The 26600-nt window shown below is 39.1% G+C and overlaps 1 non-coding gene across 1 annotated transcript; it reads right to left on the reverse strand.

Moving 5' to 3' along the window:
• Positions 1 to 2430: 2430 nt before the first annotated feature.
• LOC127133507 (small nucleolar RNA R71) lies at positions 2431 to 2537 on the reverse strand. Its single transcript, XR_007807475.1, has one exon. It is a non-coding gene; the product is annotated as a small nucleolar RNA R71 (small nucleolar RNA).
• Between the last annotated feature and the right edge of the window lie 24063 nt (positions 2538 to 26600).

Below are 26600 nucleotides of genomic sequence, written 5' to 3' on the forward strand. Positions count from 1 at the left end.
GTTATGGACATTCACCCATCGTATAGTTGTCTCTTAGGCAGACCATGGATTCACGAGGCAGGCGCCGTGACATCCACTTTACACCAGAAACTGAAGTTTGTGAAAAATAAGAAGCTGGTGGTGGTTGATAACACTGAAATTTACCGTATTTTCGACTCCGATTTCACATGCATTCTAGTTGTTTTATTGTTATTTTGTTGTGTTATTTCTATGTTTTCCTTTGTTTTCAGGTTTTTACTTTAATCGGAGCCCCGATCGAGAAAAGGAGTGAAAAAGAGCTAAAAACCCTAAAATTCAGCATTTTGTACTTGTGGCCTACCCCATGGCTGGCGCCATAGACCTTGTCATGACGTGTCCAAGCTCAACTTCCCTCAACTGCCACGTTCCCCAGTACTTCCATTAAGGCGCCTCAGATTGGCCTTGTGGCGGGCGCCATGGCCTTGTGGCGGGCGCCACAAGAGGAAAAGTTTTCCCTCCCATTTTCAAGTTGAATGGCATCCTTGTCATTTCCATCTTTTTACTTGCTTATAAATAGAAACTCGAAATCACTTTTACAATCATCCAAACTTAGAACAGAGGTAAACTTAGAGCAACTTTGTTTCACTTAGGCATATATTCAGTATTTTAAAGTGGTAATCGCTTCGCATTGGAGTGTTACCACAATTGTGTAATCAAGTCTGTGATAGAGTCTGTAATCGAGTTTAGAGGACTTTGGAAGGAAGTTAATCCTGCCGCCATTTTCATTTCCGCTTTGCAATTTATTCAAACCTCCGATTGGAGCAGGTTTTTATTACTTGTCTTTATCTTATTTATTTTCTCGCACTCGCTTTACTTTCATTTATTTCCTCGCACTCGCTTTACTTTATTTATTTTCTCGCACTCGCTTTACTTTGTTTATTTCCTCGCACTCGCTTTAAATTATTTATTTCCTCGCACTCGCTTTAAATTATTTATTTCCTCGCACTCGCTTTAAATTATTTATTTCTCTCTCACTCGCTTTAAATTATTTATTTCCTCGCACTCACACTACTTTATTTACTTTCCGCACTCGCACTACTTTTATTTAAATTAATGCACTTTTACTTTACCATGTCTAACTAAATTTATAAGGTTAGAATGTAAGGATCGTAATTGAACCGATAATCCGCACAATTGTTCGTAGAAACACTTAAGGGCTATTTTAACTTTCAAATTAAGTTTTCCCGCACTTCAACTCCGTTGGGTAAGATCGAAAGCCGGCCAACGTCCATCTAAACTTAATTGTTTTTAACTATTTCAAAAACAGTGAAAGCGCTTTGTTTAGTTCATTAGGAGTTTTTAACTTAAGAAGAAAAGAGATTTTAAAACTACTTTCGGACGCGTTTATAAGTTTAGAGTCTGGTTCATGAGAACCTCTTTTGGTTAAGAAATCCAGGTTATAATACTTTTCGACTTAGTCAAGATACTATATTTCTTAAAAATAGGTTTACTACTCTAACGCAATGCGCGCCTTTTTATAAGTGACAATAAGAGGGTTTGATTAGGGAGTACAACTCGGTTCTGAATACACGAAAGCGACAGTTCCTGTTAAATTAGTTCTTTTCAAAGTAGCAAACATTTCCCATAAGTAGCTCTATTAGCAAGTACTTGGATTATTAATTGATTACGTGAATTACATTCGACCCTGTCTTTATTAATTGAACTTTATTCAATACTTTACTTTTCCTTGCACACCCTAAAAACACTTATTTTGATTGCCTTTGATAAACACCATAACAATAGATAACGATAGATTGACACTTGGTCTCTGTGGATTCGACAATCTTTTATATTACTCTGACGCGTTCGTATACTTGCGAAACACCGCATCAAGTTTTTGGCGCCGTTGCCGGGGACCAATTTCGTCAAATTTCATTTTCCTGTTGTTATATCGTTTAGACTTAGGCTATTTCCCGCCGGTCAATGCGAAGAACTCGCAGCACCGGAAGTTTAAACTTAGTATACCCTCTAGCGGAACCTGAACATTACGCTCGCGCACGTTTATTCTTTCATAGAATTAAGAGAGCTATTGCCGAAGATCAAAAGCAAAGACCTCTTAAGGACTTCGCTCAACCATCAAATGAAGAACCTAGTTATAGTATAGTAAACCCAACCATCCAAGCTAATAATTTTGAACTTAAACCATCCCTGTTGCAACTAGTGCAACAGAGACAATTCGTGGGTCTCGCTACTGAGAACCCAAACCAACATTTAAAAATATTTCTTCAATTAGCAGACACTTTTAAAACCAATGGAGCTTCTCCTGAGGCAATACGTTTAAGATTATTTCCTTTCTCCCTCGGAGATAAAGCCCTATCATGGTTAGATTCTCTTCCACCTAATTCCATTACGACTTGGGATAACCTTAGAAGAGTATTTCTTGCTAGATATTTTCCATCGAGTAAGACCGCCGTTCTTCGAAACCATATAACTAGATTTACCCAAAACCAAGGAGAATCGTTGTTCGAAGCTTGGGAAAGATATAAAGAGTTGTTACGAGCATGCCCACATCATGGTTTAGAAAATTGGTTAATCATTCAAACCTTCTATAATGGACTTCACTACAACACGAAGATGACCATCGACGTTGCCGCGGGCGGTGCTCTGATGAACAAACCTTATCCTGAAGCTAGTGCCCTCATCGAAGATATGGCTCAAAACCATCAATCATGGGGAGTCGAACGAGCGACAGTAGAGAAGAAGGAAGCCCAAGGAGGAGTGCATGAACTAAGCTCTATAGACATGATGCAAGCTAAAATGGACGCATTAGCCCTTAAGGTCGAGCATATGTGCATAAACCTGAATACTGTAGCCGCAGTTTCGTCGGATTGTGAGATATGTGGAACCAAAGGACACCAATCTGCAGAATGCAGTCTATTAAACGAAACCCACTCCGAGCAAGTGAACTACACCCAAGGGAACCCATATTCGAATACCTATAACCCTGGATGGAGGAATCACCCGAACTTCTCCTATAAAAACGATAACCCTATTCAAAATAATGCACCTCCAAGACCTAGTTATCAAGCCCCTAAATCAAATCAACCTATGCAACATGTACCACCAAAGCCGAGCCTTGAGAAAATTATGGAAAATTTTATCACCGCTCAAACCCAACAAAATAAGGAGTTCATGAACCAGAACATTCATGTTAACGAATTGATTACTCAGTTAGGAACCAGGGTTGACCAAATAGTTACTCATACAAAGATGCTTGAAACCCAGATCTCTCGGGTAGCTTTAAACCAAGCCCCTCAGACTACACCTGGAGGATAATTCCCTGGACAACCTCAACAAAATCCGAGAGGACAAGCCAATGCCATTACCCTACGAAGTGGGAACGCTTATGATGAGCCACCAAACCCAAGATTGAGTGAACCCGAAACTTCTAAAGAATGTACCAAACCCACGGACGAAGTAAAGGAACCAGAGGAATCTGAAAACCAGGAAGGTCGAGAAAAAGGAGAAGAACCTAAAGATAAAACTTACGTACCACCCCCGCCATATAAACCACCTATACCATATCCGCAAAGACTCAAACAAACCCAGATCAATAAACAGTATCAAAAATTTATTAAAGTTATAGAAAAACTTCATATAGAAATCCCTTTCACAGAAGCCATCACCCAAATACCTTCTTATGCAAAGTTTCTTAAAGACATCCTTACCAACAAACGTAGACTTGACGATCCAAAGCCTTTGGAATGTAATGCTATTTCCGAGGATAAATTAGCGAAGAAAGATAAAGATCCTGGAAATTTCTCCATTCCTTGCCTTTTGGGTAATCATGTCATCGAAAAAGCTTTTCTAGACTTAGGAGCTAGTATGAGCCTAATGCCTTTAGCAGTTTGTGAGAGGTTAAACTTAGGAGAATTACAACCCACTAAGATGTCACTTCAGTTAGCCGATAGATCTGTTAAATATCCGATAGGCATTTTAGAAGATGTTCCTGTTAGGATAGGTCAGTTATTTATCCCTACTGATTTTGTTGTCATGGACATCAAAGAGGACAATGATATACCAATCCTTCTAGGTAGACCATTCTTATCAACTGCAGGAGCCATAATAGATGTCAAGAAAGGAAAGTTGACATTTGAGGTAGGTGACGAGAAAATAGAATTTATACTTTCGAAATTTCTTATGGCACCTGTGATGGGAGACGCGTGTTATGCCTTAGATATCATTGATGAATGTGTTAGAGAATTAGAACAAGAAGAAATTATAAAAACAATTAAGTTACCATCAACTCTCATAAGGGAAGATGATGACTTTAAGAAACCCTACATCGATGATAACCTTTACGAATGTTTATCCCTTACTCCAGATCCTATGCCATGCCCTAAGAAACCAACCTTAGAACTTAAGGAACTGCCTAAGAACCTGAGATATGAGTTCCTCGATGAAAAGATGAACCGTCCAATTATAGTCATTGCTACCTTGAGCCAAGAGGAAACGAACCAACTTTTAGACGTTTTACGAAGATATCCCTCAGCCTTAGGATATAATATCTTTGACCTGAAAGGTATAAGCCCATCCGTATGCATGCATCGGATTTCGCTCGAAGAAGATTCAAAACCCTCCAGAGAACATCAGAGAAGAATAAACCCTATAATGAGTGATGTTGTCAAAAAGGAAGTTCTTAAGTTACTTGAGGCAGGTATAATCTACCAGATCTCGGATAGTAAGTGGGTGAGCCCTGTGCATGTAGTACCTAAAAAGGGAGGCATCACAGTCGTGCAAAACGATAAAGGCGAACATGTAGCAAAACATTTAGAAGGAGGATGGCGGATGTGTATAGATTATAGAAAATTAAATAAAGCAACTAGGAAGGATCATTTCCCTTTACCATTTATAGACCAAATGTTGGAGCGTCTAGCCAGACACTCTTACTTCTGCTATCTAGATGGATACTCTGGATTCTTCCAAATACCTATCCACCCCGAAGATCAAGAAAAAACTACCTTTACATGCCCTTATGGAACTTTTGCCTACAGACGAATGTTGTTTGGCCTCTGTAATGCCCCAACTACTTTCCAACGCTGCATGATGTCCATCTTCGCAGATTACCTAGATGGTATCATGGAAGTGTTTATGGATGATTTCTTGGTTTGCGAATTTGATTTCCACAATTGTCTTGCTAACCTTGAGAAAATCCTGGAGAGATGCGTGGAGGTGAACCTCGTGCTAAACTGGGAAAAGTGTCATTTCATGGTGACGGAAGGAATAGTTTTAGGACATATAGTTTCCGAAAAAGGTATAGAGGTAGATAAAGCTAAAATAGAAGTTATAGAAAACCTAAAACCACCAAAAACCATCAGAGAAGTCTGAAGCTTTCTTGGACACGCTGGATTCTACCGGCGTTTCATTAAGGACTTCTCCAACATAACCAAACATTTAACTGGACTTTTAATGAAAGATGCTGAATTCATTTTCGATGAAAAATGTAATGACGCATTTAATCTTTTAAAGCAAGTGTTAGTATCGGAACCTATTATGAAACCACTAGATTGGTCAGAACCTTTTGAGATAATGTGCGATGCTAGTGATTATGCAGTTGGATCCGTTCTAGGACAAAGGAAAGATAAAAAATTACATGCCATTTATTATGCCAGTAGAACCCTAGATGCTGCCCAACTTAACTACGCGACAACTGAAAAAGAATTACTCGCTGTAGTTTTCGCTATAGACAAATTTAGATCTTATCTAGTAGGAGCAAAAATTATAGTTTACACCGATCATGCTGCCATTCGTTACTATTAAGTAAAAAAGATGCCAAGCCTAGGTTACTCCGATGGATTCTATTACTACAAGAGTTTGATTTAGACATAAGAGATAAAAAAGGCACTAAAAATGTAGTAGCCGATCACCTTTCTAGGCTAGAACATCTAAAACCAGAACTAGTACCCATAAATGATGATTTTGCCTATGATAGACTGATAGCTAGAGTAGAAACCATTGAAGATAATAACCTAGATCCTTATGAGCACCGCCAAAACTCCTTAGCAATAAGTAACGTACCCTGGTATGCAGACTTCGTTAATTACCTAGCTGCTGATATAGTACCCCCTGATCTTGACTACCACCGCAAGAAGAAATTCTTCCACGATGTGAGAAACTTCTATTGGGACGAACCGCTCCTTTTCAAAAGGGGTAAAGATGGCATTTTTCGCCGTTGCGTTCCAGAAGAAGAGGTAAATAGTATTATCGAGCATTGTCATTCTGCACCCTATGGTGGACATGCGAGCACCTCTAAACATACGCCAAGATTCTTCAAGCTGGCCTATTCTGGCCTACCATGTGGCGTGATGTTTATGCTTGCATTGTCAAATGTGATAGATGCCAACGCACTGGAAACATTTCAAGGCGTGATGAAATGCCTCTAAGAAACATTCAGGAAGTAGAACTCTTTGACGTATGGGGTATAGATTTCATGGGACCTTTCCCACCATCCTTAGGAAACAGGTATATCTTAGTAGTTGTAGATTATGTGTCTAAGTGGATCGAAGCTATAGCTGCACCCACAAACGACACTAGGGTAGTAATCAAACTATTTAAAAACTATATATTCTCTAGATTTGGAACACCACGTTTAGTCATAAGGGATGGAGGATCACACTTTATATCGAGAATATTTGACAAACTTTTAGGAAAATATGGAGTTAGGCATAGAGTAGCAACACCATACCATCCACAAACTAGTGGCCAAGTAGAAGTATCTAATAGGGAGATAAAACAAATCCTAGAGAAAACCGTTTCTATTTCTAGGAGAGACTGGTCTCAGAAGCTTCTAGAAGCATTATGGGCCTACAGAACCGCTTTCAAAACCCCTATAGGAACTACTCCTTATCAACTAGTTTATGGAAAATCCTGTCACTTACCGTTCGAATTAGAGCATAAGGCCTATTGGGCCATTAAAACTTTGAATTTAGACTACCTAGCCGCTGGAGAAAAGCGTACCCTATATATTCATAAATTAGAAGAACTTAGGCAATCTGCCTACGAGAATGCAAAAATATACAAAGAAAGAACAAAAGCCTATCACGACAAAAGAATAGTAAAGAAAAACTTCAATATATGCGATCATGTTCTCCTTTTCAACTCTAGGTTACGACTCTTCCCTGGAAAGCTACGTTCAAGATGGACTGGTCCTTTTGAAGTATCCAAGATTCTGAGATCCGGAGCCGTAGAAATCAAGAACGAAACCTGTAGTCCATTCATTGTAAATGGACAAAGACTGAAGCTTTACGAAGGAGGAGACATTCCAGCATACTACTCAAGCCACACCCTGATTGATCCACCAACCCCTACTACTACAGGTGTATAAATTCTAATCGTCAAGCTAATGACGTTAAACAAGCGCTGCATGGGAGGCAACCCATGGTTTTTCTTTCATTTTACTTTTTCGCATTTATTTAATTTTATTTTTATTTTATTTTATCATATTTTGCATTGAGACTAATATTTGAATGGTTTGCACTTTCAGGATCACTTTCTTAACTTTTACAGGATGCAGGATTTCGATGACATGCACGTGGCCTATAGCGATAATGCTCAGAGAGAGTTCTACATCTTCTGTATCAGCGCCCTATGGCACCCACACGTTATCCTGATCAACACTGTATGGAGGCACTGGGTATCGAGCCGAGTATCCGATTCCTTAGCCACCAACTTCACTGGTACGAGTTTGCTGATGACTTGAGTAACACCTACAGGAACCTGACATTGGAGTTCCTGAGCTCATTCGACTATGACCCATACTCTGGACCAGATGGGTATGCTGCTTTCAGGCTTTTTGGAGTTGAGTACTCCTTCAGCTAGAAAGAGTTCGGCAACTTACTGGGTTTCCAAACCACTCCTGATGCTATCCCGGAGACACCTATGGGATATTTTCTGGGTAAGGAGGTTGAGAAGTTTTGGAGTGATATATCAGGTGGCGGAAGCCAAGATCCATCTACGCAACTGTCTCATGTTATACATAACCCCGCCTTTAGATAATTTCAGATGATATTAGCATATTCCTTCCTGGGAAGACCGGATGCAGAGACACTACTGAGTGAAGAGGAGATCTTCCTATTATTTTGTGCATCTCAATCTCGCCCAGTAGCATGTGGGAACTTTTTATTATACAGTCTCAGCGGTATCTCCAGATCTACCGAAGGAGTCATCCATGTGGGCGGAATCATCACACAGATTGTTGTCGCTTTAGGTCTGTCTCGCAAGCTGTTACATCTTCGGACCTACTGTGGGTACACTATTATGGACGTAGACTTCTGTTTGACCAGAGGGTTGATGAGGAGAGCCTCTTTCCACCCATGTCAGTTCTGATTGCTGGTCGACAGCGAGGCTGTCCATTATTTCACACTGCCAGATCCTATGATGACCAGTGTGCATGATCCAGCGAATTGGAGTTATGCTCTAGAGGGCTAGGGAGAGACCATCGAGGAACCGAGATCACCACCCATTATTGAATACACGCCTACACCACCATCTCCCAGGATCACTGTTTTCTCTAATAATCTTTCATTGCAGACCCCCGACATCCGCACTCAGATTGCTGAGTGTCGTAGAGAGATCGTAGAGCTTAGACAGGAGGTGGCTGACCTCACTTTACAGATGGGAGTGTCTGATCTCACCCATGCTACTGAAGCCGACTGTCTATATCAGAAAATCGCAGAGCTCAAGCAGGAGGTAGCCATGCTCCGTGGATCCTCTCACCATTTCATCTTATTTTATCTCTTTTTTATATTTCTCGTATTTACATAACCCATCTTATATTATCGCATTTGGAATATTATATAAACTACATCTATACATCGATATTTCTATTTTTATCTATATATGTCTTATGTTTGTTTTATTTGCATTTTAATTTTTCAATTATTTATTTATTTATTGGTCTAATATTTTTGTTTTATTTTATTTTTACTTTTATAAAAAAAATTATGCAAGCCAAGGATACTAGGAAAATCACAATACAAATGCTATGCGGACCCCTCAAAGCCAAAAGACAAGAGAAGCCCAAGCCAAAGGACCAAAATCCGGCCCAGCCAGATTTTGCCTTGTGGCGCCCGCCAAAGACCCTGTGGCGCCCGCCACAGCGTCTGTAAAAGGTCGGGGCAGAACCCCTTTCTTCACCATTTTCACACCTTACAACCTTCAAAACCCATTTTTTCACCTTGGAAAAACATCCTTGAACCCACAAAAAGCTCATACTTTTCTAACCACCACACCGTACAAATCATTTTTCCGATTTCCATTTTCATTTTCATCCGTCGGATTTCGTAAAAATCCAACCTTTTCACATTCCACTTCATCTTCTTCATCACTTTTCAAGAGCTTCCAAATGGAGTTTAACGGATTCATTCTTCGAGGAGGGAAACCGGGGGATAGACAAAGAAAAATTATCGAACGGTTGCAAAATCGGGAAATCCTCCCGACAAGGTATGTTGACGAAAACTGTCTCTACACTTTAGGTATCTATCATAGCATATTTCATTTATTAGATAATTTAGGTTTGCATAATTTCTTTTCCAACAAAGAACCTACCTATGAGCGGTTGACAATTGAATTCTTGAGTTCCTTAATTTATATTGTCAACCCTAACACTGCTAGCACAGTTGGTACTGTCAGATTTAGAATGTTTGCTGTTGAATATGAATTCAGTACCGACGAACTAGCCAGCTTGTTAGGAATCCCTCATGGGGACGGTGCTATTTGTGAGGCCCCTTTGGATTCAGAATGGTCAATTGAGGTATTTTCCTTCTGGGAGCGTTTATCAAACACTTCCATAAACTCTTTTGAAGGAGTTCTTGCCTCAACTATCCACAACCCGACCATCAGAGTCTTTAGATATCTGTTGGCATGCACTATTTTTGGCCGGGAGAATCCAAATAAGGTTAATGCTAGAGAGCTTCTATTTTTACAAGGAAGCCTCACAAATAGACGAATTAATTCGGTCCTGTTCATGCTTGCTCATATGACTTTAACTTTGAATAAAGCGAGATCGATTTATTTTGGTGGATTGATTACATCTATTGCTCGGGCACTTAACCTGAACAATGAGATGGCTACCCTAGACCCCTTACCTCCTCGCACAATTAACCTAAAATTTTTGAGAGACATGAAATTGTGTCGTTTGAGGAGAGAAGGAGGCTATATGCTTATGGTTTATGGTGCAGCCATCCCATCTGTTGTTTTACCGTGCACTAGACGTACAAATGTACGAGATGAAAGGAATTGGACCTAAGCTTTAGATGCTCCACCTGTTTTGGGTCCTCTTCCTCCTAACATTCCTGATGAGGCGGGACATGACACTGATGATGAATACGATCGGAGAGAGAGATCTCCCGTACCCCATGTGTCCCCCCATCATCCTTCACCATCACACACCGCACCATCTTCTTCTTCTGTAGGTACCACTCCTGGCTTTTATATTACGGAGGAGATGTGGCGTGACCACATGGCTAGAGAGCAAAGGCGTGACGACCTACTCTCTACCATCCAACAACAGCTGGCGAATAACATGAGCTTCATGCAAGAGTCGCAGCGGAGGACAGACAGGTCCTACGACACTGTTTTACAGTCCCTACAAACGATCACAGATACACAAGCCCGTCAGCAACACTACCACCAGAAATACATAGCACTCATTGAAGCCACTCAAGGTTCCATTATGGGTAACCTTCGGGAGGTGAGGACCGCTCAGGATGCCCTGCAGGTGAGGATGGATCAGAGAGACCGTCGTCGTACCCGATCCCGTCGTCCACCTCAGGATGGCGAGGGTGTTGGAGAATAGCCATCCAAGGCGCAGCGGAATTTAAAAATTTCTCCATTTAGTGATCCTTACGAATGGGCATGATCAGTGATAGAATCGTTACCTCTTGTGGCGATTCAAACCTTTGGTGCAGATCTCTGATAATGATCAAACCTTTGATACAGATCCACGGGGCGATCACGAACGTTGAACGATGACAACGTCTCTACTCAGTCCACACGAACGGATTCCTTCAATCGCAGTGCTAGCTGTTATGAATGAAGGCTTTGAGTGAGAGAGAGATACGAAATTCCAACTCTTCAGTTGTGTTGTATTCCCATACAAAGCTTCTGCACAAGAGCTCTATTTATAGAACCACTTGTGTGGGCTTCAAGCCAAAAAGCCCACTTAAGTGCATTTTGGCCTATATCTCATAATATGCCAAAATCACTTAAGTATTTGGTTCCTTACCATATTTCGTATTCTGCTTAAGTACACCGTACCTTACGATGTTCCTTAATTATTCTATCTCTCATCAATCCGTCCTTTGTGTGTGACTCTATAGGTTTTCGCGGCGTTGGCAATTATATTAAATCACGCATTTAACATAATAAACAGTGAGCGGTATCTAGCAACACATCACTGCTACCCAAGTCACGAAAATGTCATGTGATCTGACAAAACCTCCTGTGATAATAATTATGTGTATAATTACCCCTTTGCCCTTATGTCTATATTGAACACAAGGTATAGACCGTGTCACCCTTGTCCAGTTCAATATTGGGCCCATAGACATTTATCCTGTTACGCAGGATTGGCAAATTCCATCTAGGACACTCATGTCCCTCAGCATGCTTCGTGGAGTACCCATCAACTGTCTTTATGGTCATCCAGTTACGGATAACGTTGGATCAGTAATAAAGCACTCAACTCTACATCTAGGATCCATAGTGGTTTCAGGTCGAAGAGTGGTATACACTATTATCACCATGAGAATAACTTATGACACTTTGCATAACTTTCTATATAGTATTCTCATAACGGGTCAATCCGGTATAAATATTACTCCTAATATTCATACCTATGTTTAAGACTTGATAACTCTTTATCCATGATCCATGAGATGTGATCATCAGTCTACAAACATAATAGTCTTAATGCTTTAATGTTATCCCACTTCATATTAAAGCTCGACTACGGATACTTTAAGAATAGTGTCCTTATGTTTAATGTGTTCTCATGATTAAGTCACACTTAATACATTAAACGGACTATCTATTCTAGGGACTTTATTAATCAACCATAATAAAGAAAATGTCTTTTATTATTAATAAATAATTCGATACAAGTACCAAAAGTATTGGCCTCTAGGGCTTACACCAACAGAGGGCACTAGTGGTCAGCAATAGGTTGTCAGGTAACTCTTCCCTTATCTTATTTCGAAACATTGGGGACAATGTTCGATTTAAGTGTGGGAGGAGACTCTATCGTCTTTTCTTTATTACCTTTCTCGTTTTTTCCTTTATCGCTTTTTCTTTGCTGTTTTTAGATAGTTTATTTCCTTTTAGTTGTTTATTTTGCTTTTTAGTATAATGCATGAGTCTGACGAGTCACCAAATATAGTATATCTTTAGTACAATCCTACCTCCCCGTACCTTTAGCCACACCGAAATTTTTTTGCAAAAGAAAATAGTGTTATTCCGAAAGTTTTCAGGTTTTAAGGACATGTTTTGAGTAAGGATGCGGTGACTTGGGAGAACTTTATGAAACATCAGTATTATTTTAGCACCATAGACTTCGTAAATATATGAACCACTCCCGAAACCCCATATACCATGGCCTTAATCATCATTTCCGTATAAGTCCTCAGTAGTTTATCTCAGCAGTCAGCTCCGGCCTACGCATCCTCTACATAGGGGACCGATGCAAATAAGTGAATGATCCAGAAAAACAAAAAAAACAAAAGAAATAAAAAAGGCAACTCCGGTATAGGTGACCCTCACAAAGTCATTTAAACCAAAGAATTGTAAAAATTTTCTACAAAAAGAAAAAGAAAAACTTACCCACTGTTAGTTGGTTCAGAGGTATCTGGCACTGAACTCGGTAGGGCGGATTACGATCCGATCCCCCACAACTACAGTTGGGTCCAATAAAAGGGTTTACACATATTTATGTGCCAGAAACCCCATGCTCAGATCATAATCACTAACAGGCCACTCTACTATGAAGCATGTACGGATGACGGGCTTAATGTGATTGCGCCTGAATGAAAAGGACATAAAAAGAGATGAAGAGGCAGGCCTAGGTATTGTGGGATAATATGGGTTGGTTAATATAGGAATGAAGTTTATGTCCGTATTTGCGGATTAGTGTCATCATGATACCCTTAGTTCACTCAGTTAGTACCTATCACTGCATCCCGACTTGAACTTAGAATTTTTACCTGAAGCACTCGTTTTCACAAATTTTCTTTTATGAGCTTTTTAATGTTTTGCTTGAGGACAAGCAAAGGTTTAAGTGTGGGAGAGTTTGATAACACTGAAATTTACCGTATTTTCGACTCCGATTTCACATGCATTCTAGTTGTTTTATTGTTATTTTGTTGTGTTATTGCTATGTTTTCCTTTGTTTTCTTGTTTTTACTTTAATCGGAGAGCCGATCGAGAAAAGGAGTGAAAAAGAGCTAAAAACCCTAAAATTCAGCATTTTGTACTTGTGGCCTACCCCATGGCTGGCGCCATAGACCCTGACATGACGTGTCCAAGCTCAACTTCCCTCAACTGCCACGTTCCCCAGTACTTCCATTAAGGCGCCTCAGATTAGCCTTGTGGCGGGCGCCATGGCCTTGTGGCGGGCACCACAAGAGGAAAATTTGTTCCTCCCATTTTCAAGTTGAAGGGCATCCTTGTCATTTCCATCTTTTTACTTGCTTATAAATAGAAACTCGAAATCACTTTTACAATCATCCAAACTTAGAACAGAGGCAAACTCAGAGCAACTTTGTTTCACTTAGGCATATATTCAGTATTTTAAAGTGGAAATCGCTTCGCATTGGAGTGTTACCACAATTGTGTAATCAAGTCTGTGATAGAGTCTGTAATCGAGTTTGGAGCACTTTGGAAGGAAGTTAATCTTGCCGCCATTTTCATTTCCGCTTTGCAATTTATTCAACCCTCCGATTGGAGCAGGTTTTTATTACTTGTCTTTATCTTATTTATTTTCTCGCACTCGCTTTACTTTCATTTATTTCCTCGCACTCGCTTTACTTTATTTATTTTCTCGCACTCGCTTTACTTTGTTTATTTCCTCGCACTAGCTTTAAATTATTTATTTCCTCGCACTCGCTTTAAATTATTTATTTCCTCGCACTCGCTTTAAATTATTTATTTCCTCGCACTCGCTTTAAATTATTTATTTCCTCGCACTCGCACTACTTTATTTACTTTCTGCACTCACACTACTTTTATTTAAATTAATGCACTTTTACTTTACCATGTCTAACTAAATTTATAAGGTTAGAATGTAAGGATCGTAATTGAACCGAAAATTCGTACAATTGTTCATAGAAACACTTAAGGGCTATTTTAACTTTCAAATTAAGTTTTCCCGCACTTCAACTCCGTTGTGTAAGATCAAAAGCCGTCCAACCTCCATCTAAACTTAATTGTTTTTAACTATTTCAAAAACAGCGAAAGCGCTTTGTTTAGTTCATTAGGAGTTTTTAACTTAAGAAGAAAAGAGATTTTAAAACTACTTTCAGACCATTTATAAGTTTAGAGTCTGGTTCGTGAGAACCTCTTTTGGTTAAGAAATCCAGGTTATAATACTTTTCAACTTAGTCAAGATACTATATTTCTTAAAAATAGGTTTACTACTCTAACGCAATGCGCGCCTTTTTATAAGTGACAATAAGAGGGTTTGATTAGTGAGTACAACTCGGTTCTGAATACGCGAAAGTGACAGTTCCTGTTAAATTAGTTCTTTTCAAAGTAGAAAACATTGCCCATAAGTAGCTCTATTAGCAAGTACTTGAATTATTAATTGATTACGTAAATTACATTCGACCCTGTCTTTATTAATTGAACTTTATTCAATACTTTACTTTTCCTTGCACACCCTAAAAACACTTATTTTGATTGCCTTTGATAAACACCATAACAATAGATAACGATAGATTGACACTTGGTCTCTGTGGATTCGACAATCTTTTATATTACACTGACGCGTTCGTATACTTGCGAAACACCGCATCAGTGGTAGGAGGAGAAAAGGCTCTCCTGGTTAGCCATTTGTCTTCCTTCTCTTATATAGATGCTGAGGATGAAGTTGGAACGCCGTTCCAAGCTTTATCTATTGTTGAACCTGTTAAGAAGGGAACTTCTTCATTTGCTTCCTATAAAGATGCAAAGTTGGCCATTGAGCATGGTGCAACTGCTGGTTTGGGGAAAATGATTGAGCTGGAAGGCAACAAATCCCGGGCTGGCATAGGCTATTCTTCTGGTGTCTTCAACAAACAAGGACTGATCAAGAGTGGTGGATTTATCCACACCGGTCAAGAGGAAGAGGCTGCTGCTATTCTGGAAGAGGATGAAGAGGATTCTAGCAACTTCATCAACCCTGGAGGGATCTGCAATAATTGGGTCGCTGTTGATATTCCGACAGTTATCCATAAGTCAAAGTAATGTTCATTGTGTTTGAAAACCCTTCTCCCATGCCAAAAGGAGAAGTGATGACATTGTTGGCGCATAAGTACAATGATATTTTCATTCAATAAATCCATGTTAAATGTTTGTTTTTCCAGTTATTTTCCTTTTTCGCTTTTGCATGAAATTGGTGATCACATAAAACCCTAAAAAAATAAGAATAAAATCAATCTTTGTATCTGCATAATGATTTGCCTTATTTGAATTCTAAAAACTTTTTTTTATCCAAAATCATTATGCAGGTTGATCAAACCCATTGAACATAATGATCCAACACCACTCCCAACTTCGAATTCCCTGTATTTGAGGCAGAAGAAGATGATGTTGAAGAGATTCCTGACGAGATTACCCGTCTACTTGAGCATGAAGAGAAGGTCATTCAGCCGCATCTTGAGAATCTGGAAACAGTCAACTTGGGGTCTGAAGACTGTGTGCGAGAAGTGAAGATTGGGGCACTCCTGGAAGAATCTGTTAAGAAGGGGTTGATTGAGTAGCTACGAGAATACGTCGACGTCTTTGCCTGATCTTATGAAGATATGCCTGGTCTAGATACTGATATCGTGCAACATTTCCTGCCTTTGAAGCCTGAGTGCGTGCCTGTGAAGCAGAAGCTCAGAAGAACTCATCCTGATATGGCAGTGAAGATCAAATAGGAAGTTCAGAAGCAAATTGATGCGGGGTTTCTGGTGACTTCTACATATCCTCAATGCGTGGCCAATATTGTGCCAGTGCCTAAGAAAGATGGAAAAGTCTGAATGTGTGTGGATTATAGAGACTTGAATAAAGCTAGTCCGAAAGATGATTTCCCTCTATCACATATTGATATGTTGGTAGATAATACAGCTAAATTCAATGTCTTCTCATTTATGGACGGATTTTCCGGATATAATCAGATCAAAATGGCACCCGAGGATATGAAGAAGACAAGATTCATCACACCTTGGGGAACATTCTGTTATCGAGTGATGCCCTTCGGTTTGAAGAACGTCGGAGCCACGTATCAACGAGCTATGACTACCTTGTTTCATGATATGATGCACAAGGAGATCGAGGTGTATGTTGATGATATGATTGTAAAGTCAAGAACGGAAGTTGAACATGTAGAGCACTTGTTTAAGCTTTTTCAGCGTCTGAGGAAATATAAACTTCGTCTGAATCCCAACAAGTGTACATTTGGAGTCCGTTCCGGCAAGTTATTGAGCTTTATTGTCAGTGAAAGAGGTATTGAGGTTGATCTTGCAAAGGTCAAAGCAATACAAGAGATGCCTGCGCCCAAAACTGAAAAGCAAGTCCGAGGTTTTCTTGGTCGCTTGAACTATATCTCCAGATTCATATCCCACATGACTGCCACATGTGCGCCAATATTCAGGCTCCTCCAGAAAGATCAGTCTCATGATTGGACCGAGGATTGCCAAAAGGCCTTTGACAGTATCAAAGAGTATTTGTCTGAGCCTCCGATTCTATCCCCGCCTGTGGAAGGGAGACCGTTGATTATGTATCTGACAGTTCTTGAAGACTCTATGGGTTGTGTCCTTGGTCAGCAAGACGAATCAGGAAAGAAAGAATATGACATCTACTACCTGAGTAAGAAGTTCACCGACTGTGAGTCTCGATACTCAATGCTGGAGAAGACATGTTGTGCTTTGGCTTGGGCTGCTAAGCGCTTACGCCAGTATATGTTGAATCATACGACTTGGTTGATATCCAAAATGGATCCAATTAAGTATATCTTTGAGAAGCCTGCTTTAACCGGGAGGATTCCCCGTTGGCAGATGTTGTTATCTGAGTATGATCTTGAGTATCGAGCTCAGAAGGCGATAAAAGGTAGTATTTTGGCTGACCACTTGGCACATCAACCAATCGAGGATTATCAGTCAATTCAGTACGACTTCCCAGATAAGGAGATTCTGTATTTGAAAATGAAAGATTGTGATGAGCCTACGCTCGATGAAGGGCCAGAGCCTGGTTCCCGTTGGAGCATGGTGTTTGATGGCGCTGTAAATCAGTATGGAAATGGTATTAGGGCAGTGATTATTACTCCTCAGGGCACACATTTTCCTTTTACAGCAAGGCTAACTTTCAAATGCACGAATAATATGGCAGAATATGAAGCTTGTATTATGGGATTGGAAGAATGTATTGATCTTAGGATCAAGCATCTCGATGTTTATGGTGATTCGGCCCTCGTTGTTAATCAGGTTAAGGGTGAAAGGGAAACGAATCAGCCTGGCCTCATCCCATATAGAGATTATGCGAGGAGGATTTCAACATTCTTTACTGAGGTTGGCTTCCATCATATTCCTAGAGATGAGAATCGGATGGCAAACGCTCTTGCTACACTTGCTTCGATGATTGTGGTTAGACTTTGGAATGAAGTTCCCAATATCACTGTGATGCGCTTGGACAGACCAGCTCATGTATTTACAGTATAGGAGGTACAAGATGACAAGCCATGGTATTATGATATCAAGTGCTTTCTTCAGAGCCAGATTTACCCGCATGGGGCATCTGTGAAAGACAGAAAGACTTTGAGAAAATTATCAGGCAGTTTCTACCTCAATGGAGGTTGTGCTCCCAGTAGAGGTGGAGACCCCATCAATGAGAGTCTTGATGGAAGCCAAGTTGACTGATGCTGAATGGGTTCAGAGTCGTTATGACCATTTGAATTTGATTGAAGAGAAGAGATTGACTGCCATGTGCCATGGTCAATTATATCAACAAAGAATGAAGAAAGCCTTTGATAAGAAGGTCAAGCCTCGTGTGTTCCGAGAGGGTGACCTTGTGCTCAAGAAAGTCTTGTCTTTCGCGCCCGATTCCAGGGGCAAGTGGACTCCAAATTATGAAGGTCCATATGTTGTCAAGAGAGCCTTTTCAGACGGTGCTTTGGTACTTACAACTATGGATGGGGAGGATTTCACTCGTCCTGTGAATTCAGATGCAGTTAAGAAATACTTCGCCTAAAAATAAAAACAGAATAGCTCGCTAGGTTGAAAACCCGAAAGGGCGGCTTAGGCAAAAATGAGCGTCTCGGTGGATTGAAAACCCGAAAGGGCGATCCAGGCAAAAGTTAGAGACATAAAAAAATGAATATGTATCCCGCTAGATTGAGTACCTCACCCTGGGGCAATCTAGGCAAAAATTAGGGATTTGGCAAGTAACTGCATCCTGACAAGACTTTGTTCTACAAACTGTCATCTGTCAGAGATTCTCGCTCAGTCATCGTCAACTAAAGCTTCAAAAACATTGAATTCAGAGTTGTCGGAGAAATGGTCATTATGTTCAATGTAGCCCTTTTCCAATATATATCACCAATTTCAAATTTGAAAAGATCTATGGAGTCTTGCCATTTGCAGACTACCATTCCATCAAATAAATTTGAGCCTTTATCCAATTATTTGCACTCTTATTTGTTTTTCATTCAACAAATATTTTGCATGTTTTAATTGAGAAATATCATTGTTTTAAATAATTAAATTTTTCATAACTTGTTTTTAAACAAAGTGAACATTCACAATGATAAAGGAGATCGGGGACGTCTTCAGTGCTCTCCCAAAGATGGTATGATTCTCAACAGGGTAAGACATTTGTTCATATTCCTGGCATGCTTATGTCCTCTTCCTCCGGAGCCTTTTGTGGTTTTTCTCCCGAGCAGAGTGTTTGGTAAAGATATTCATCTCTCCTTCCTTCAGCAGAGTAGTGATCATTCCTCCTCAGCAGACATGATCTCTTTGGTAGTGCAGTATTTAGTGATGACCTTGGAAGCTTCTGATTGGTGGTTGTTCCCCACAGAGTTCTATTTTTCCCTCTGATAATTTCCCTAGTAGAGTTGCTTCTACGGCGGATTTTATATGTGCAATGATCCTGTTCCCAGTTGGAATGGCTGATATTCATTCCTCTGCAGAGGTCTTTGTTTCCTGGTATCTCTTGCCCCCATCAGATTGGATGTTCTCCAGTGGGCCTGGCCTTCTCTCTCGAGATGTAGTATCGGATGTTTGTTCATCAATCAGTGGACTTGTTTGTGTTAGATATGTCTGTTTTGTCAGCATTCATCATACATAAACCACACATATATGCATATGTGAAACATTCCGATATTCAGGTTGCATTCTTTGCCATATATCTTTGTTTGTTATCTCCTGCTAGTTGATAATATATTTCCCCAAGCAAATGTTTGTGTCTGATCTCCCCATGTAGAGTCAGCCCCATAAGCAGAAAGTGTTTATCATTCCTTCCATATTCCCCACTGAGTTATGTCCTCGTGGATGATGGTTGTTTCTGTTTCCTCCCAACACATATATTGGGATGGAGTTCCCCCTGAGTTATATCCTCACAGGGATGAGTTTTGTTTCGTCGTGCCTATCTAGTTTATTCCTAGATTAGTTTCTTGTGTTTTTCCTTGCACTTCCCCGTAGTTTAGATGAATGATTGCTTAGTAACCAGTAATTGTCCATCTTTTCCCCGGCGGAGTCTTTGGCCTTATACCCTCATACTGGTAGTTATAAGCCCTATTTCTTTAGTTCTCTACCCTTATACCGGTAGTCGTGAACCCTATTTTACCCCCTCGCAGAGTTAACCTTTTTGTTCATCCTAACCGATGACGGTTACTCTTTTGTTGTTTTCTACCCAGTATCTGGTAGATGTAATCCCCTCTTTGACGGTTATCTTTATCCAATATTCGGTATTGATATTCCTTCACCCTTTTTGAGCATGTCTCCCGGATCATTGCCTTTGCCAATGTATCCCCAGCGAGTCATCCTTCATTTGCCGTTTGTCGATAATGATTGTTTCTCCCTTTGTGATTGGTCATCATTTTATACCTAGTATTTGGTATCCCGATGCCCTTTCCTTTCGGTCGATTTATCCTTTATTAACCCAGTAACCGGTTGTGGATAATCTTCCATGCGAGTATGTTATCTACGTTCTGACGGTAATAGATAATATATCTCATGCGCTCTTTGGTCGAAGTCTTTTTATTCTTCCCCAGTCAAGTAAGATTCGTATTCCTTTTTTGCGGAGTCGAATGTCCATCCGGTAAAGTCGAGTTTGCTTCTCAGCCCTCCTTTTGGATGATGAGTGTCTTGGAAATATTCCCCAATTCACGCTTGGTCAGTCACCTATTATATGCCCAGTAACCGGTATCCCTGGTGTTCCTTCCTCTCTGCTCCCTATTATGACTTTTTATCCCATGTGGAGCCAGATTTTCCTGAGTTGATATATACCTTTTCAGGTTTCCTCAGATGATTTCGGATGTTTGATATCTCTCACCCTTATACCGGTCTTAGATATTCATTCTCCCTGAGCATGTTGTTCTCTCACCCTTATACCGGTGTTTTGATCACATGTTTCCTTGAGCTTATTACCCAGTAGCCGGTAATACCTCGTCCTGTTGTTTCCCCAGTGAAGTCTCTTAGTGGATTTTTCCCATTTGAGTCCGGATTTTCATCCGAGGTATCCTGTGCGGATAGTTCCGTTGTATTGGAATATTCACCAATACATGCCTCTTTGAGTCAGCTCGGGTCTTTCCATTAATTTATTTTCATGGAATCCCTCTCGTGTCTCAGCAAGTTCCAAGCTGTGACCTGCTCACGCAATTTATATCCTTTCTTACCCCCATAAGAGTCCCAGAGTCTCTGTCCCATGGAGTGAATTACTCATATGGATTATCGGTTTCTCCAGATTTCTTTTCTTCTTTGTGGACATATATCCCCACAAAGTATTACCCTTTTGCATACATACATTTGCATCATGAGGTCTCTTAGGGACCAAAATTCGTCTCTTTGTCATTATTTAAGCCCATTCTACCTCGTCGAGACGAAGATTTTAACCTTCACTTCTCCGGCTAGAATGACCTTAAATAGGGGCATCTGTAAGATCCTAATTTTGACCCTAAGATCCCTCATGGCATCATAACATTTCATTTGCATAGCCTCAAGGATCATAAGCACCTTGGCTCCTTACCTTTGGGTGGGATCTTTTGAGAGTTGGTTTGAGATCACCAAGCATGCTTGAATTGTATATTATTGCTTTTCTCATTTTTATTTACTAACCAAAAGCACAAAAATATGTCACTAACGTCTCTTGTTTGTAGCTTGAGTAGTCACAAGATCTAAGGCTTCTAAGAGATCCTTTGTGCAATGATAGGGTCAAGAGAAGATGAAAGCAAGCATGGCAATGGTTCCCATAGCTCTCATCCATCAAATATGCCTCCCAAGTATCGCAATTCTTCATTTTGATCAAAGCAAGTCAAGAGGTTTGAGGCTTGTTTCCCAAGGAAACCCTAATTCATCTATTCATCAACTGTGCCTTGCTCATGAAGCAACCTCAACCCATGATCAAATACAATCAATAGAATTTCTTAAATTCATCATTTCATGCATATTTGAACTTATTTGAGTATCCTCAATCATCAATCCATCAAGATATGAGTTGTGGACTTGAGAAGTTGATCAGTCAATTCATCTGACTATTTTGAAATACACTGAGACCTAACTATGTGTTGGTAAAATGGAGATGATCCCAAGATAAAAAATGTTCTTAAGGACAATATGAATAACTTTCATGTTCATCAAAATTTTATTTGAAGCTTGGAAGGTCATCATCCATTCCAAGACATTATAGGTCATTTTGACTAAAACCCTAATTTTGGGTCAACTTCCCAAGGACATAACTCATTCATTTTTCATGATTTTGGGATGAGACTTAATGAATTGGAAATTTTATTGTGTCTACTTCAAATGTTATGTTGAGAAAAATTGCAAAATCTCAAAAGAAATACATGTGATAATGCAAAACACTATAGGTCACTTTGGACCAAATGCATTGAAATGTGAAAAAGTCCAACTTCAAGTGCCTATAACTTCTTTATAAAATTTCCAAAGGATGCAAAACATAAGTCCAAATTGATTTTCTTGAAAAGATCTACAACTTTCATGTTGAAGATTTTATCATATGGAGCTTTCATCATTGAGACAGAGGGGCTTGAACATTGGCCAAATTTGGAAACTTCACATATGCATGTTTTGCACCCTACACTTCAAGCTCAAATTTCATTTATTTACAAGGCCCAATTGGAGTTTTGATCAACATAGCATTTGTTCCTTATGGAACAAGCTTTCTAACCATTACTCATAAGGTTGCATTTGGAGTTTGGAAGCATCATTTTCGAAGACATGAAGAATTAGGTGCATTTTTGAAAACTTGATTCAATTGCCATGCATTAGCTGATTACATCTATGTTGCACGTCCATTTCATTCAATTATAATCCCAGTTTTCCAAGCCATGAGGAATTGGGCCCTCCATGCGCCTGTACAGGCCCATGCATGGAGGCCCTTTCCATTCATGCAAATTTGAAGTCACACATTCAGCATTGCTTACAGCTCTCTCCATCTATAAATACCATGCCATAGCTTCACAATTCTTCAACCTAATGGGGCCTAAACCTCTGCTGAATTGAATCCACACCCCTACTAAAGGAACAAATCTCATTTTTCTCTAAAAATTTTACATCTGAATTTTGATTTCCTTGATTGAAATTTCAGATCTAAAGTTCCTAGACCTCTTCACCTTGATCCATTGAAGCTTCTGTTTGCAAAAGGAATCAAAGATGGTGACTCAATTCTTCATAATCCAAAGGTTTTGCTCAACTGCGTTTTGCTTCGAATCTCCTCATATATTGCTCCATTTGCCTTGATTTTGTGTTGTCTTAAGTCCTCTACATAGAGGCATCATCATTGTGTTCTTAATTGTTGAAATCGAGTAAGTTCAGTTGAACACCATCAAAGTTCCGTCTCTGATTTCTCTCTTAATAGGGATCTAGAGTGGAATTGAGTGGCATAGGAGTGATGTACATCACTCCACCTTTCGAATGGTACCTGGATCGTGGCTTTTCATGCACATTTTTTCCTCTGCAATTTTGAACTCTCACCGGAACTAGTCGGAGAAGACGGTGGCGCTGGCCACCGTCCGTTTGCCAGATTAAGTCGTGACCGTTGGATCATGCTTCCAGATCTAATCAGATCCATTGGATGTCATGACTTTATTTAATTCATTATGTTACTCATTGACTTTGGACCATGGTGCGTGCGCAGCTCATTGCCATTGGATTCTCCACGTTATTTAATAAGATACAATCCAACGCGTGTGGATTTTCCATATTTTCAAATTCTGATTTTAATTTCTATTTTATTTTTTAATTCCATTTCTTTTTCTAAAATCCATATCTCTTTCATTATTGGTCCAAAAATTATGGGACCAATTGCATTATTTCTCTTTTAATTTCTAGTTTCTAAAAATGATTTTTAGTATTTTTTATTTTGTCATTTGCTATTTTTTAGTAATTTTCTCTTTTCTGGTTATTTTTAATTCATTTTAAATAGTTTTTGATATTCAAAAAATACAAAAATATTTTCTCAACCTCTTTGAATGATGATAGATCTATGAAAAATATTCTCATCAATTTATTAATTAATTTGAGATTTATTTGAGATTTTAGTTCAATTAGGTTATTTTATGCATTTAAAAAAGCAAGACATGGATTTAAAAAAAATGCTCATGAGCTCGAATATGGCCTCAATTTTGTCTAATTCCAAGTATATGAAAAGATACAGGGAGTTGAATTTTGAGGACCGTGAACTGTGTTGCTTCGATTTGACCTCATAGCAACTCAATCTTGTTGCCTACATTGGTAGGACTTCAGACAACCAAAAATCAACAAGAATAGTGGAGAATTGAGAGAGAATGAAATAGGAGAAGTTTTTGAAAAATCACCTTCGAGTTGATCCAATTTCACTTGATCTTGATCTGGATTTGATTGCTTTCTCCTTCTCTTGCTTGCAGAAACCAAATGGAATGAAAAGGGAGGTGAATTTCTAGGGTTTGAACTTCCAAACAGAAGGTGAAGTTCAAGCTCGATTTCAAGAGAAATCTCAGAAAATTCTATGTTAGTGAGGGTTTGCAATGGTCTAGAAAATCTTGGGCAAGGTGTTGATGATGAATCTGAAGCCTTAAGCTTGTTTAAATAGGCAATGCACTTGATATTTGCACCACTTGAAATTTGGATAAAATTAGAAACCTATTTGCATGGATGCATGGGAAATGGTTTGGGCCTTGAGGATGATGCAATCCACTTCCAATTCATGTACAAAGTATGTTGAAATCATCATGTGGAAGCATGCAAAAGGAAATGATCATGTGAAGTTCAATCTTGCCAAAACACTTCCCATAATGAAGCCATGCGCAAGTCCCTCAAATTTAATCCCAATTAGATGATCTTGGATGTTTTGTAAAGTTGAGATCAAGGGTAACAACTTTCATGTTGAACACTTTTTCATTTTAAGCTTGGATCGTGATGAATTTTGAGGTGGAAGTTTGGGAAATCAAACATATTTGAAAATTTTCTAAGTCCCAAGTCAAATGTTCACTTCTTTCACCTTGAATAAATTTTTCTATGGACTTCAAATGAGAAATGTTCCTTCATCAAATATGTAGCTCTTTCAAACCTCTTCAATTTGGTAACAAATTTGACCTCATTTGGATTTGGCATGAAGGAGTTATGCATTTTAGAAGTTGAGGAAAATCACGTGTTCAATGGTATTGGCCCAAAATGACCTATAATGTTTCCTCTTGGCACATGCATTTTCAAGTTGAATTTTCACTTCCTACAAACATAAAAGTTGAAGTAGACATCTTGAATTTGATCATGAAATTTTAATGGATTTCATCTCATAAAAATTGAGCAAGTTACGGTCTTGGGAAGTTGACCTCCAAATTAAGGTTTAGACAAAATGACCTATAATCTTTCCATATACAAAATGACTTTCCAAGAAAACTTGGCTCTTTACCTAAACATGAAAGTTGTTTGGAATGTCATTTAGAGTAACTTTTATCTTGGAATAATTTTCATATGATAAATATTATAGGAGATAGGGTCTAGGGAACCCCAATTTTGACCAGTTGACTTTCTCTGGTCAACCACCATGAACCAACTTGCTAGCTTGGCATTCTCTTGACTTTTGGGACTCATGGAGGATCATATATGCATAATATGATGTAATGTGAAGTATCCCTTTAAATATTTGGTCAATTGTTGAAGAAACTTATTGAAGAATTCACATAAGATACCCAGATGAATTAGGGTTTCCAAGGCGAACCAACTCCAAACTTTTGATGATTTCTTGATCAAAATAAAATTTTAAGATCATGGGGATCCATATATGATACTTAGAGCCAATGTAAACCAATTCTTGATTGAGCTCCTTGCATTAAGGGTCTTAAACGCTAGATATGAGCTTGATGGAGCATAGGTGAGCATACATACTACCTACAAAAGCAACAAACTATACATTGACATATTTTTGGTATTTTGGTTAGTAAAAAAGAAAAAATGAAGTATGATACAATTAAATGTGCTTGGTGATCTCTCCCAATGCAAACCCAATGGATGAGGGGTAAGGAGGGTGTCAAGGTGTGATCCCAATGCTAATGCATATGATGAGATGGCATGAGGGGTCTTATGGTCAAAATTAGGGTCTTTCAGTATGGTTTAGGAGTTTGGTTTTTCATACCAAATTTCTAACATGCATTAACACCTAAATTTTTATTGTCCGGCCTCAAATAGTTGTGACTTCTACATAAGCCCAATTACGATTGCTTAAAATAGAGCTAAATTTTCCCCTCAAGGCATAGCATTCTAGTAAGTGAGACTGTAAGTCTCCCATTCTTCATGGCATTGTGTGGAGACTTGACCTTTTTTCCTTTCATGAGAGCTAGGGGCATACTTGTTGAATTATACAAGTTGGATCCCTTCTCATGGAAGATGTATTGGTTTAAGGATTCATACTTGTGAATGAATAGTTGAGTGTTCTCCAAAGAATGACTTAATAAATTTTAAAAAAAAATCTCCACTAACACTTGACTAACTTTTAACTACTATTTGACTAACTCTTGTTAATATTTCTTTACTTTCAAGTCATTTACTTTATGCAATTTAAATTTCAGTCATTTATCATTTATTGCCATTTACATTTCATATAACTTGTTTATATTTTTGTTATTTTCACTTTTCTCATTTGAGCCATATCTTGTGATTATATATATTGTTTGTGTGTTTTGGTTTTGTTTGTGGTCT

Source organism: Lathyrus oleraceus, chromosome 3 (genome assembly GCF_024323335.1).
Source record: "Lathyrus oleraceus cultivar Zhongwan6 chromosome 3, CAAS_Psat_ZW6_1.0, whole genome shotgun sequence".
NCBI lineage: Eukaryota > Viridiplantae > Streptophyta > Magnoliopsida > Fabales > Fabaceae > Lathyrus > Lathyrus oleraceus.